The 13559-nt window shown below is 54.1% G+C and overlaps 1 protein-coding gene across 3 annotated transcripts in view; it reads left to right on the forward strand.

Annotated features, from left to right (window-relative positions):
- The window catches only part of ephb1 (EPH receptor B1), a 649893-nt gene that overhangs the window by 580966 nt on the left and 55368 nt on the right, over positions 1 to 13559 (forward strand). The gene's annotated exons all lie outside the window — the stretch shown is intronic.

Raw genomic sequence — 13559 nt, forward strand, 5'->3', positions numbered from 1 at the left:
TCCTGCACATTCCAGAAGCAGCAAGATAACTTTTGAAGTTTTGTTATGTGCCCTATATTATGATTGTCCCATAATTTATTACAGATTGCTTCCTGATATGAATATGCCCAGATACATTGTGAACATTAATCCTCCTGAGCATGACAGACCCAGGACTCTGTACTCTGACTCTGTACTTTGTGATCAGCAGCAGCCTGAGCACTGCCAGTGGAATAAAGGCAGCTTCAGTTCAAATGAACCATCACCAGTACCGAATTGTTCCAGGTTGGACAAGTCATGCATTCTTCCTGTCTTTAGCAAGGCTTTGATTCTGCCTGAGCAACCCCATCTGATATCTGCTTATAAATAATGGAAATATACTGTGGAATGATTTTAGTGCTGGGATTGAGTTAAAGGTTGAGAATGTCATTCGTTCACTCAGTTAATTTATTACATACATTGAAACATACAATGAAATGTATTGTTTGCATTAACAACCAACACACCCAAGGATGTGCTGAGGGTAGCCTGCAAGTGTAGCCAAACATTCCATGCCGACATGAACAACACAAGGTACCATCATTTAAATCTGAAAGTGAGTGTAATGCTGCAGCATTGACTCACAGTTCAAAGCATATTTATTATCAACGTATACTACTTGTATATCTACAAGGTCTCAAAGATTCACCTTCTTACAGCCAGGCACAAAACAAAGAAGCCCAATAGAACCCATTAAAAAGAAAACCGTCAAATACCCAATGTGCAGAAATAAAGCAAATCATGCAAACAATAAAGGTAAGCAATTAACATTCAGAACTGAAATTCACAGAAGTGAGTCCACAGCCACGAGACCGGTCACAGCCAGTCCAGGCCGGTCACAGCCACGAGGCCGGTCACAGCCACGAGACCAGTCACAGCCAGTCCAGGCCGGTCACAGTCACGAGACCGGTCACAGCCACGAGACCGGTCACAGCCAGTCCAGGCCGGTCACAGCCACGAGACCGGTCACAGCCAGTCCAGGCCAGTCACAGCCACGAGACCGGTCACAGCCAGTCCAGGCCGGTCACAGCCACGAGACCGGTCACAGCCAGTCCAGGCCGATCACAGCCACGAGGCCGGTCACAGCCACGAGACCAGTCACAGCCAGTCCAGGCCGGTCATAGCCACGAGACCGGTCACAGTCACGAGACCGGTCACAGCCACGAGACCGGTCACAGCCAGTCCAGGCCGGTCACAGCCACGAGACCGGTCACAGCCAGTCCAGGCCGGTCACAGCCAGTCCAGGCCGGTCACAGCCAGTCCAGGCCGGTCACAGCCACGAGACCAGTCACAGCCAGTCCAGGCCGGTCACAGTCACGAGACCGGTCACAGCCACGAGACCGGTCACAGCCAGTCCAGGCCGGTCATAGCCACGAGACCGGTCACAGCCAGTCCAGGCCGGTCATAGCCACGAGACCGGTCACAGCCAGTCCAGGCCGGTCACAGCCACGAGGCCGGTCACAGCCACGAGACCAGTCACAGCCAGTCCAGGCCGGTCACAGTCACGAGACCGGTCACAGCCACGAGACCGGTCACAGCCAGTCCAGGCCGGTCACAGCCACGAGACCGGTCACAGCCAGTCCAGGCCGGTCACAGCCACGAGACCAGTCACAGCCAGTCCAGGCCGGTCATAGCCACGAGACCGGTCACAGCCAGTCCAGGCCGGTCACAGCCACGAGACCGGTCACAGCCACGAGACCGGTCACAGCCACGAGACCGGTCACAGCCAGTCCAGGCCGGTCACAGCCACGAGACCGGTCACAGCCACGAGACCGGTCACAGCCAGTCCAGGCCGGTCATAGCCACGAGACCGGTCACAGCCAGTCCAGGCCGGTCACAGCCACGAGACTGGTCACAGCCACGAGACCGGTCACAGCCAGTCCAGGCCGGTCACAGCCACGAGACCGGTCACAGCCAGTCCAGGCCGGTCACAGCCATGAGAACGGTCACAGCCAGTCCAGGCCGGTCACAGCCAGTCCAGGCCGGTCACAGCCACGAGACCGGTCACAGCCAGTCCAGGCCGGTCACAGCCACGAGGCCGGTCACAGCCACGAGACCAGTCACAGCCAGTCCAGGCCGGTCACAGTCACGAGACCGGTCACAGCCACGAGACCGGTCACAGCCAGTCCAGGCCGGTCACAGCCACGAGACCGGTCACAGCCAGTCCAGGCCGGTCACAGCCACGAGACCAGTCACAGCCAGTCCAGGCCGGTCATAGCCACGAGACCGGTCACAGCCAGTCCAGGCCGGTCACAGCCACGAGACCGGTCACAGCCAGTCCAGGCCGGTCACAGCCACGAGACCGGTCACAGCCACGAGACCGGTCACAGCCAGTCCAGGCCGGTCATAGCCACGAGACCGGTCACAGCCAGTCCAGGCCGGTCACAGCCACGAGACTGGTCACAGCCACGAGACCGGTCACAGCCAGTCCAGGCCGGTCACAGCCAGTCCAGGCCGGTCACAGCCACGAGACCGGTCACAGCCAGTCCAGGCCGGTCACAGCCATGAGAACGGTCACAGCCAGTCCAGGCCGGTCACAGCCAGTCCAGGCCGGTCACAGCCACGAGACCGGTCACAGCCAGTCCAGGCCGGTCACAGCCACGAGGCCGGTCACAGCCACGAGACCGGTCACAGCCAGTCCAGGCCGGTCACAGCCACGAGACCGGTCACAGCCAGTCCAGGCCGGTCACAGCCACGAGACCGGTCACAGCCAGTCCAGGCCGGTCACAGCCACGAGACCGGTCACAGCCACGAGACCGATCACAGCCAGTCCAGGCCGGTCATAGCCACGAGACCGGTCACAGCCAGTCCAGGCCGGTCACAGCCAGTCCAGGCCGGTCACAGCCACAAGACCGGTCACAGCCACGAGACCGAACACAGCCAGTCCAGGCCGATCACAGCCACGAGACCGGTCACAGCCAGTCCAGGCCGATCACAGCCACGAGACCGGTCACAGCCAGTCCAGGCCGGTCACAGCCACGAGACCGGTCACAGCCAGTCCAGGCCGGTCACAGCCACGAGACCGGTCACAGCCAGTCCAGGCCGGTCACAGCCACGAGACCGGTCACAGCCAGTCCAGGCCGGTCACAGCCACGAGACCGGTCACAGCCACGAGACCGATCACAGCCAGTCCAGGCCGGTCATAGCCACGAGACCGGTCACAGCCAGTCCAGGCCGGTCACAGCCAGTCCAGGCCGGTCACAGCCACGAGACCGGTCACAGCCACGAGACCGGTCACAGCCAGTCCAGGCCGGTCATAGCCACGAGACCGGTCACAGCCAGTCCAGGCCGGTCACAGCCAGTCCAGGCCGGTCACAGCCACGAGACCGGTCACAGCCAGTCCAGGCCGGTCACAGCCACGAGGCCGGTCACAGCCACGAGACCGGTCACAGCCAGTCCAGGCCGGTCACAGCCACGAGACCGGTCACAGCCACGAGACCGATCACAGCCAGTCCAGGCCGGTCATAGCCACGAGACCGGTCACAGCCAGTCCAGGCCGGTCACAGCCACGAGGCCGGTCACAGCCACGAGACCGGTCACAGCCAGTCCAGGCCGGTCACAGCCACGAGACCGGTCACAGCCAGTCCAGGCCGGTCACAGCCACGAGACCGGTCACAGCCAGTCCAGGCCGGTCACAGCCACGAGACCGGTCACAGCCACGAGACCGGTCACAGCCACGAGACCGATCACAGCCAGTCCAGGCCGGTCATAGCCACGAGACCGGTCACAGCCAGTCCAGGCCGGTCACAGCCAGTCCAGGCCGGTCACAGCCACAAGACCGGTCACAGCCACGAGACCGAACACAGCCAGTCCAGGCCGATCACAGCCACGAGACCGGTCACAGCCAGTCCAGGCCGATCACAGCCACGAGACCGGTCACAGCCAGTCCAGGCCGGTCACAGCCACGAGACCGGTCACAGCCAGTCCAGGCTGGTCACAGCCACGAGACCGGTCACAGCCACGAGACCGGTCACAGCCAGTCCAGGCCGGTCACAGCCACGAGACCGGTCACAGCCAGTCCAGGCCGGTCATAGCCACGAGACCGGTCACAGCCACGAGACCGATCACAGCCAGTCCAGGCTGATCACAGCCACGAGACCGATCACAGCCAGTCCAGGCCGGTCACAGCCACGAGACCGGTCACAGCCAGTCCAGGCCGGTCACAGCCACGAGACCGGTCACAGCCAGTCCAGGCCGGTCATAGCCACGAGACCGGTCACAGCCACGAGACCGGTCACAGCCACGAGACCGATCACAGCCAGTCCAGGCTGATCACAGCCACGAGACCGGTCACAGCCACGAGACCGGTCACAGCCAGTCCAGGCCGATCACAGCCACGAGACCAGTCACAGCCAGTCCAGGCCGGTCACAGCCACGAGACCGGTCACAGCCAGTCCAGGCCGGTCACAGCCACGAGACCGGTCACAGCCAGTCCAGGCCGGTCACAGCCACGAGACCGGTCACAGCCACGAGACCGGTCACAGCCAGTCCAGGCCGGTCACAGCCACGAGACCGGTCACAGCCACGAGACCGGTCACAGCCAGTCCAGGCCGGTCACAGCCAGTCCAGGCCGGTCACAGCCACGAGACCGGTCACAGCCAGTCCAGGCCGGTCACAGCCACGAGACCGGTCACAGCCACAAGACCGGTCACAGCCAGTCCAGGCCGGTCACAGCCACGAGACCGGTCACAGCCAGTCCAGGCCGGTCACAGCCACGAGACCGGTCACAGCCAGTCCAGGCCGGTCACAGCCAGTCCAGGCCGGTCACAGCCACGAGACCGGTCACAGCCAGTCCAGGCCGGTCACAGCCACGAGACCGGTCACAGCCACGAGACCGGTCACAGCCACGAGACCGGTCACAGCCAGTACAGGCCGGTCACAGCCACGAGACCGGTCACAGCCAGTCCAGGCCGGTCACAGCCACGAGACCGGTCACAGCCAGTCCAGGCCGGTCACAGCCACGAGACCGGTCACAGCCAGTCCAGGCCGGTCACAGCCAGTCCAGGCCGGTCACAGCCACGAGACCGGTCACAGCCACGAGACCGGTCACAGCCAGTCCAGGCCGGTCATAGCCACGAGACCGGCCACAGCCAGTCCAGGCCGGTCACAGCCACGAGACCGGTCACAGCCAGTCCAGGCCGGTCACAGCCACGAGACCGGTCACAGCCACGAGACCGGTCACAGCCACGAGACCGATCACAGCCAGTCCAGGCCGGTCATAGCCACGAGACCGGTCACAGCCAGTCCAGGCCGGTCACAGCCAGTCCAGGCCGGTCACAGCCACAAGACCGGTCACAGCCACGAGACCGAACACAGCCAGTCCAGGCCGATCACAGCCACGAGACCGGTCACAGCCAGTCCAGGCCGATCACAGCCACGAGACCGGTCACAGCCAGTCCAGGCCGGTCACAGCCACGAGACCGGTCACAGCCAGTCCAGGCTGGTCACAGCCACGAGACCGGTCACAGCCAGTCCAGGCCGGTCACAGCCACGAGACCGGTCACAGCCAGTCCAGGCCGGTCACAGCCATGAGACCGGTCACAGCCAGTCCAGGCCGGTCATAGCCACGAGACCGGTCACAGCCACGAGACCGGTCACAGCCACGAGACCGATCACAGCCAGTCCAGGCTGATCACAGCCACGAGACCGATCACAGCCAGTCCAGGCCGGTCACAGCCACGAGACCGGTCACAGCCAGTCCAGGCCGGTCACAGCCACGAGACCGGTCACAGCCAGTCCAGGCCGGTCATAGCCACGAGACCGGTCACAGCCACGAGACCGGTCACAGCCACGAGACCGATCACAGCCAGTCCAGGCTGATCACAGCCACGAGACCGGTCACAGCCACGAGACCGGTCACAGCCAGTCCAGGCCGATCACAGCCACGAGACCAGTCACAGCCAGTCCAGGCCGGTCACAGCCACGAGACCGGTCACAGCCAGTCCAGGACGATCACAGCCACGAGACCGGTCACAGCCAGTCCAGGCCGGTCACAGCCACGAGACCGGTCACAGCCAGTCCAGGCCGGTCACAGCCACGAGACCGGTCACAGCCACGAGACCGGTCACAGCCAGTCCAGGCCGGTCACAGCCACGAGACCGGTCACAGCCACGAGACCGGTCACAGCCAGTCCAGGCCGGTCACAGCCACGAGACCGGTCACAGCCACGAGACCGGTCACAGCCAGTCCAGGCCGGTCACAGCCACGAGACCGGTCACAGCCACAAGACCGGTCACAGCCAGTCCAGGCCGGTCACAGCCACGAGACCGGTCACAGCCAGTCCAGGCCGGTCACAGCCACGAGACCGGTCACAGCCAGTCCAGGCCGGTCACAGCCAGTCCAGGCCGGTCACAGCCACGAGACCGGTCACAGCCACGAGACCGGTCACAGCCAGTACAGGCCGGTCACAGCCACGAGACCGGTCACAGCCAGTCCAGGCCGGTCACAGCCACGAGACCGGTCACAGCCAGTCCAGGCCGGTCACAGCCAGTCCAGGCCGGTCACAGCCACGAGACCGGTCACAGCCACGAGACCGGTCACAGCCAGTCCAGGCCGGTCATAGCCACGAGACCGGCCACAGCCAGTCCAGGCCGGTCACAGCCACGAGACCGGTCACAGCCAGTCCAGGCCGGTCACAGCCACGAGACCGGTCACAGCCACGAGACCGATCACAGCCAGTCCAGGCCGGTCACAGCCACGAGACCGGTCACAGCCAGTCCAGGCCGGTCACAGCCACGAGACCGGTCACAGCCAGTCCAGGCCGGTCACAGCCACGAGACCGGTCACAGCCAGTCCAGGCCGGTCACAGCCACGAGTCCGGTCACAGCCAGTCCAGGCCGGTCACAGCCACGAGACCGATCACAGCCAGTCCAGGCTGATCACAGCCACGAGACCGGTCACAGCCAGTCCAGGCCGGTCACAGCCACGAGACCGATCACAGCCAGTCCAGGCCGATCACAGCCACGAGACCGGTCACAGCCAGTCCAGGCCGGTCACAGCCACGAGACCGGTCACAGCCAGTCCAGGCCGGTCACAGCCACGAGACCGGTCATAGCCAGTCCAGGCCAGTCACAGCCACGAGACCGGTCACAGCCAGTCCAGGAGCCCATTCATTGCAAGGCACTGCCTCAGTTCAGCACAGAGATGAGTAAACTTCCTAAGCAGTGAGGTGAACACCAGCACTTCCCTCTTCTCTGGCCCCAACACCCTGACCTTTTCACTTAGACCCAGCACTTAAATTGGTCAGACCTTGGCTTGTTCCTCGTATTGGGATCCGTGACCCACTGCCTCGACTCAGTTCTGCTGCTTTGAATCACCTGCAAGTCCACTCCTACAAAGGCCAAACACTGGCTCGTTCCCCACTCTCAGGCCTGGGCCCTGCCACTTTGATTCGGCCTATACTGCAAAAGTCTTGCACCTTCAAGACTTCATTCACACCGTAAAATAGCCAGACCGTACTAGCAGTCCAAAAGCTTGATTCTGAAAGGGAAGTTAAACTCATTAAGATTGTGGTAACTGCTTTCAATTATTGTGGTAAGAACACATGATGAACTTTGCTCGTAAAGGGCTCAAACCTATCACTTCATAACTGTTCTTACCATACAGAAGGTTGTGGTTGGAACTGGTCTTCAATGAGCAATATAGGTTGGTCATTACAAGGGAGACGTTCTTTCTCTGCTCCTGCCTCTGAAACTGGAAAACTAAGCAACATGAGAAGAGATGAGGGAAAGAGGTGTCCATTATTATGGAAGGAAGCAAACTAGTTCCTCAAATACAGATGGCGTATAAAATCTTCATGGTGAAAATCAAAAAACTATTGTAAATTTGAAACAAAATGCTGAAAAGACTCAGCAAGTGAGTTTGAATTTCCCTCAGTCACCCTGGTTTTACCTGTGAGAGCCAACACCCTCCCACCCTCATTGCAGCTCTATGAATTTTTTTGTCTCCTTTTTCCTGTTGAAAAGTGTCTTCAACCTGAAGTATCAACTCTTTCTCCCTTTCCAGGTGCGACTGACTGCTGAGCGTTGTCTGTTTTTTGTGTAAAATCTTGATGGGATTTGTTAAAATTCTGAAGGTGAATGGTTGTCCTTTCACCAGAAATACTTCTGGTGGGAGTATTTAACCAATTTGAGGTGCTACCAGGCATTGTGGAAGGTCCTGGAGGCTTGAAGGGAATATTTGGATCCTTTCAGATGTTTTGTAAGATGCTTTATAGAACCCTAGCCTGGTCATGGAATGAGAAGCTGTTTTACCATAGACATAGGGAATTTCTAGGGTTTACCCTCTGTATTCTCTGCATTCCTCATAATCTGGTCTTCCTTATAAAGTATCTTCCCTGTCAACCCTACCAGCTGCAGAGATGTTGGCACTGCAATATCACATTGAGGTTTAGGAATGAACATTGCCCCTTGATTAAGCTTTGCTGATGCTCCTCAAACCCCACTCGCCTCACTCCGATACCTTCATCCCCTCACCCCTCGAGTGCAACATACAGCTCCCACTCAGCTCCTCTCTCCCATGGGAAAGGTGTGTGTCTTTCGTCAATCAGAGATGGAAATTCCTTTACACTGCTTCAGAGAGGTTTAACCTGCAGGATACCTACACACATTTCTGTGCCTCTTAGTTCTCCTGGGATACCCAGCTCCTAATTTGCCAGTGCAGTTTTCATTTACCTTTGTTTCATAGCCTTGTCCCATCACTCCGTCCTGTCTCACCTAGAAAACAAAGCTTCATACAGCACTGTGCAAAACTGTTAGTCACATACAGTAGTTATTACCATGCTACTCCTTAGCAGAAAGTCTTGTGAAGAATAATGGATAGAACACAGAGCTTAATTTTAATCGTTTAAAAATACTTTCATATTAGAATTGATGTGCTCCTAGTTCGTTTAAGGATTGAGATTTAGTTTGAATCAAAATGTGGAAGTATTTAAATGCCTTCCAGAAAATTCCAAAATGTTAAATTATTGTATTTAAAGGAATATGAAGTAAGTACAGTACTGTTCAAAACCTTAGACACATGTATCTAGCTAGGGTGCCAAAGACTTCTGCACAGTACTGTAGTAATTTCATGTATTGCGCCACCAAATAAAATTTCATGACCTAAGTGAGTGATGATAAATCTGATTCTATATGGGTCTCCATTGTGGACTGAGAATGGAAAGGGGGCAGGGACAGGGGAATCATGGTTGGGAAAAGGGGAGGGACCGGGAAGCACCGGAGGGACATTTTGTAATGATCAATAAACCAATTATTTGTAATCAAATGACCTTGCCTGGTGTCTCCAGGCTGGAATTGTCTGCACCTTCGCCACTCCCGCCCAAGCACTCCTTCTCTGCCACCTGTCCCACACATCTCCTGTGCCACTCCACCATCACCATTCCTAACAACTTTTGTTCCCGCAGATTTACAAACTCATTCTCCATTCCACATTGATAGGCACTGTACTGTACAAAAGACTTGGGCACCCTAGCTCTATTTCTGTGTCCAAGGCTTTGCAAAGTATTGTATGCCACGATGTTGTATTTAACAGTGTCGTCCCTCAGAAGCTGGTGGGAAAACTGTCCTTGCTGGGACTCAACACCTCTCAGTATTACTGCTTCTTGACAGAAAGACTTCCTGTCAGTTTGAGTTGGCAGCGACACCTCAAGCTCCATCTGAGCACTCGTGCTCCCTAGGTCTGTCTGTTCAGCCCATTGCTGTTCATAATCACTGCTAAATCCAGCCCAAACTGCATCATCAGATTTGTAATGATACAGCAGTGTTTGACCTCATCATCCATTGATGAGTCAGCATACAGAGAGGTGTGAGAGCACCAGCCTGGGGATCAGTGTGGACAAGACAAGATAGATGCTGCTGGACTCTGGGGCTCGGATCAGAACAGTCATTTGGTTCAGAATGCTGCTCTTTGCTTCAATTGTTTGCATGATTTCTGTATTTTTCCTTTCTCTTGCCTGTTGAACACTGGTCTTTTATTTTTATTTTTTCTTTAATTATGTTCTTCTAGATTTCTTGCTTTGTGGCTGCCTGTAAGCAAAAAAAACTCAAGGTTTATAATTTATACATTCTTTGATAATGTACTTTTGAATCTTTGAATCCTTGCTGTGCATCTAACAGGCGATCTAACCTGGACCCACAACACCTCCTCATTAGTCAAGAAGGCACAGCAGTGTCTGCACTTCCTGAGGAGACTCAGGCATACAAAGCTCCCCACCCTCATTCTAACAACCTTCTACAGTAATACCATTGAGAGTGTCCTGTCTGGCTGCATCATTGTGTGGCACAGAAGCTGCAAGGCATCGGACCACAGACCCTACAGATGATCACTGGACTCTCCCTCTTCCCTATTTGTGACATTTCCCAGGAGTGTTGTATATGTAGGGCCCAAAGCATTGCTGAAGATCCCTGTCATCATCTCACAATCTCTCTGACCCACTGCAGTCAGGAAGCAGGTACAGGAGCATCAGGAAAGGATTGCCAGACTGGGTAGCACCTTCTTTCCTCAGGCTGTGAGACGAATGAATACCCTGCCACCATCGTGATCTCTTCACGAGCAGAGTGAGCAGTTTACTGTTTATCTGTGCTGTGTGCTACATGCATTTTCAAACATATTTTATTGACTTATTTGTCATAATGTTCTGTTTTATGTGCTGTGTGTGAAATTTGTCTTGTGGGTGCACCGTGGTCCGGAGGAACGTTGTTTCGTTTGGTTGTATATATGTACATTTAGGTGACAAACTTGATATCTTTCAGGTATAAACCTCCCCTGAATGGATCCTTAGGAAGTACAGTCTTCACCTCCCTGTGTGTTTTAGCCATACCCATGTGACACTGTGATTTTTGTCTATGCACAGAACAACTAGGCTTTATTGACTTTAGTTGCCCTGAAAATGTGCTTTGAGAGGGTGCAGAAGAGGTTCACCAGGATGTTGCCTGAATTGGAAAGTATTAGCTTTAATGAGAGATTGGCCAAACATTGATAGTTTACTCTGGAGCATCAGAGGCAGAGGGGCAAACAGAAAGAAGGATATAGAATTACCTGAGATGTGGATAGGGTAGATCATCAGAGTCTTTTCACAGGCTGGAGGGCATCGCTTTAAGGTGAGAGGTTAAATGTTTAAAGGACATTTCCATGGCAATTTTTTATACAGAAAGTGGCAGGTGCCTGGAGCACGCTGCTGGAGAATGTTTGAGGTATTTAGACAAGTCAGCAAAGGGAAAAATGGATTGTGTGCAGGCAGTTGGGATTACTGCAAATTAGCATTATTATCAAAGCAGACATCGTGGACCAAAGCACCTGTTAACGTACTGTACTCTTCTCTATTTGAGCAATGTTCTGTAGTTGGAAGAGTGTGGCTTTTATTATGGTGTATCCTTTTAAAAGCCAGCTGCAAAGATCTCACCAGTTTGGCTAAACGTACAGTATTTCAAAAGGGAAATGCCATGCTGAAACTGGTGATGACTTACTGATAAGACAACCTTGCTCTGTAAACCTCTCAATATCAATCTCATAAAGATCTCAATCTTTATGGCTCTTCCATTCACAACATTGTAATCCTGGAGATATAAAGCATGAAAACAGGCCCTTCAGCCCATTGAATTTGCACTGACTATAAAACATTCATTTACACTAATCCTATCTTAAACCCATCTCTTTATTCTCCCCACATTTCTCCTGATTCTACCACTCACTCACCCATGCATTTGTGAGAGTGACCATTTAGCCTTCCAGCCTCCCCATCTTTGGCATTTGGGAAGACACTGGGGCTCCCAAAGGAAACCAGGGAAAACAGACCTCACCCATGATCAAGACTGAACCTAGGTCACTAATGCGATGAGGCAACAATTCTGCACAGTAGGGTGACGTTCAACTCTATTTGATTGCCCTTAAAAGTGAAAGAAGCAATAAAGCTCAGCCCTTTGGTCACAAGACTAAATGCTGCAGGAACTCAATAATTCACACAGCCAATGAGGAGAATAAACGGTCCATGTTTTAGGCTAAGACCCTTTATCAGGACTGGAAAGGGAGGGAGCAGAAGGCAGAATAAGTAGGTAGGGGAGTGGAAGGAGTACAAGCCAGCAGGTGATTGGAAAGACCAGCTGAGGAGGAAGGAGGGTGGGTGGGGGAGTGGGGATGACACTGAGAGGGAATAGGTGAAAAGACAAAGGGCTGAAGAAGAAGAACTTGCTGAGTTCCTCCAGCATTTTGTGTATGGTGCTCAAGACTTCTGGCATCTGCAAATTCCCTTGTGTTTATGGGATGAGATTGCTTTGGTAGAAATGCCTCAATTTCTCCTGAAGTCATTTTCAATCTGAGCAAACCAATTACAGATGTGAACTAGGAGAAACGGGGAAACCACCAAGACAGAATAAATCAGGAAAGGACATCATCCAGGAGCTGAGATAGAAAGGAATGGGCCATCTCCCTTCAAAATAATATGTTCTGACAGTGTCGAGGAAGTGCCTGTTGCACTGAGATTCCCTGCAGCTGCCTCACACCCCAGGCAAGGTTGAGATGGGCAGAAAGGACTTGCTAGAGTAATGACAGAGTCATCACTAAAACTGCACCAGGATACCTTTGCCAAACATAACAGTCAGGTTTAATAGATGTTGTGGGGCACCTCAGTGCCTTAGGCAGCAGGTGGAATGTCTACTTCTCCTTCTTCTCCTCCAGTAGATACTTAAAAAGCAGACATACAGGTAGAGTGAAATCGAGGTAGCTAATTTGTTGTATCCCACTTTGTAAAGGCTCTTCTGTACCACCAGGATCTACTTGGAGCCCTGGGTTGTAACTTCTGTTCTCACTTGCTAAACCTTGATGCTGAACATTGATACTCTGCTTGTACCAAATTCATTGCTGAAATTCAGCCTCTGCTTTTTTTTTTGGCATCAACTTTTCTTGTTAAGTCCTCCCTATTAGCCCCTCCAGAACTGATAGGAAAGTGGCTGAAGCATTGGTTACATTTGTTAACACAATCTGAGCTTACCTGTAGTAAAGGTACCCAGAAGCTCAGGCCGCACAGAGTGGGTGAGCTGGCCTGTCACTGACCTGCTGGGTGAGCTGGCTTGTCATCTCCACCTCATGACTAACTTTGGATACCAGAAGGGAAATTCTGGCTTATTCACTGTACAATGCATTGGATAGTCGTTAAATTACATTTTCCAAGATTTATAAACACAAACTTGCGCTTAGTAGCACTCCTGTCTCAGGTGCCCAACGTACTGACTGAGAGCTTGAAATTGAAACATGATCCTACAGAGGCTGAGGTGTGATGGTATAGAGGCATATAAAACTATGAGGCCAGAGCCGGATCACAGTCTTTTTCCCAGGGTAAAGGAATCTAAATCTAGAGGACATAGATTAATAGTGACAGGGGAAAAATTAAAAGGAACCCAAGACTTAGAGTTGAACCTGCAGGTGATGATGCTCCTGTGAACCTGCTGCCCTATTTTTTTTGTGGTAAAAGGCACGTGTTTTGTGCTGATGGAGGAGCATTATGTCCCTCTGGTCACTTGCCTTCTGTCAGAAGGTAACAACACTTC

The sequence above is a fragment of the Hemitrygon akajei genome, chromosome 3 (genome assembly GCF_048418815.1).
Source record: "Hemitrygon akajei chromosome 3, sHemAka1.3, whole genome shotgun sequence".
NCBI lineage: Eukaryota > Metazoa > Chordata > Chondrichthyes > Myliobatiformes > Dasyatidae > Hemitrygon > Hemitrygon akajei.